Raw genomic sequence first — 1,689 nt, 5'->3', positions numbered from 1 at the left:
TCAGCTGCCAGGAGTGAACAACAGTGCTACAGCTCCTGCCAGTGCTCTCCCCACATGTACACATGCACCAACTCATTCGCTGCTTCCCCTCTTGGGAATCATCTTTCCTCTTTGGGGCAGGGACTTTCTGTGTCTGTACATAGCACAATGGGGCCCTGATCTTGCTTGTGGCACCGAGACACTCCTGTAATACAAATAATTTAATGGCTCCTATGCTAAGCAGAGCTGCCAGTTGTTCTCCAGGTAGACAGAGTGGACAGAGCCCAGCAATTCCAACTTCATCTTTGCCCGTTTCAACTCCCTGGGCGGGTGAGGAGTAGATTGAGTGAGCGAGAACTGTGGTCAGACCTGTACTGTCCCAGCTGAAAGCCTCTATCTTGCTGAATGGATCAGGAGATTTTTCACATGAAAATAAGAGATCCTGTAAGCGTGGCCTGAAACATGCTCCTGCAGATAGTGAGTTTTCTGGCCTGGCTTGTGCTCCGGGGTTTTTTCTATGTGGCTAGTCTTCATGGTGCAAAGTTTAAACATTACAAACCGAGTGCTGTGCAAAGAACTGCAGGGAAAGGGAAGAATTGAAGAAAAGGAACTGGGAGCTTTTAAGATGTTATAGACGTTGAAGATTGCATTGCATTTTTGCAAAGATTTATCATTTATCCTTTGCTCTTTCAAAGTATTTCAGCCAAGTCCAAAAGGAGTTACAATTTCCTTGCGTAGAAAGGTTAGGCACAGAACTTTTGGATGGAAAAAAAAAAAAAGTGTCCATAGAAGAATGTGTAACTTAAATACCTTAAAAAACTAAAATATTTTCAAGAGATACGGATTCCTAATTTCCAAGTGTTGGTTCTTCATGTTGTCTGAAAGATTTAATATTCCCACCTCTTTACAGATATTTGTTTGACCCATTTGGTGAGGTCAAATTTTTGCGGAGGAAATGCAGAATTCACGAGTTAATAACTTACCTGGTAAATGAAAGAACTGCCTCAGGTATTGAGCCAGATCCTCTGCTGGTAGACCGATTTACACCAGCTGGGGATGTGGTGCCCTGAGCTTTTTTAAGATGTAGTGACTTGCGGATGGGGAGAGGAGGGAGCTCTGCAATTTAAACAGCTCTTCAATTCACCTTTAAAGACAAAACAACTCAATTGCACCATCTAGTGGTCTAACAAAAGTTCTGCATGAATAAGTAGCTTAAGTCTCCCATCACTTTAAAACAGCGGTTGTCCTGAACTGTGCGCACTCATGTATATGCACGCCCTCACATGGCAGTGATGTCCTTGTGATAAACTGCAGTCGTGCTAAATCACTATCACACACTTTTGACCATTTTACCTACTATCTGTTCCCCAATCCATCTCCCCAGGACTTATTCTAACATTCCAACTCCACAGGAAGCTTGAAACTAACATTAAAAAACAAACAAGCAAACCTCCTTAAGTGTTTCTTCCTCCTCCTAAAATTTAATTCTCTTTAAAAAAAATCACAGGTGCCTAAGGCCCAGGACAGACAAGTGGTAGAACTAACTTTTACAATTATGTTTATTATTTGTATTACCATGGTGCCTACTATCGGAGGGGTAGCCATGTTAGCCTGGATCTGTAAAAGCAGCAGAGAATCCTGTGGCACCTTATAGACTAACAGATGTTTTGGAGCATGAGCTTTCGTGGGTGAATACCCACTTCGTCAGAT

The sequence above is a fragment of the Chelonoidis abingdonii genome, chromosome 2, assembly GCF_003597395.2.
Source record: "Chelonoidis abingdonii isolate Lonesome George chromosome 2, CheloAbing_2.0, whole genome shotgun sequence".
Classification (NCBI taxonomy): Eukaryota; Metazoa; Chordata; order Testudines; family Testudinidae; genus Chelonoidis; species Chelonoidis abingdonii.
Note: the sequence above shows the minus strand (reverse complement) of the source record.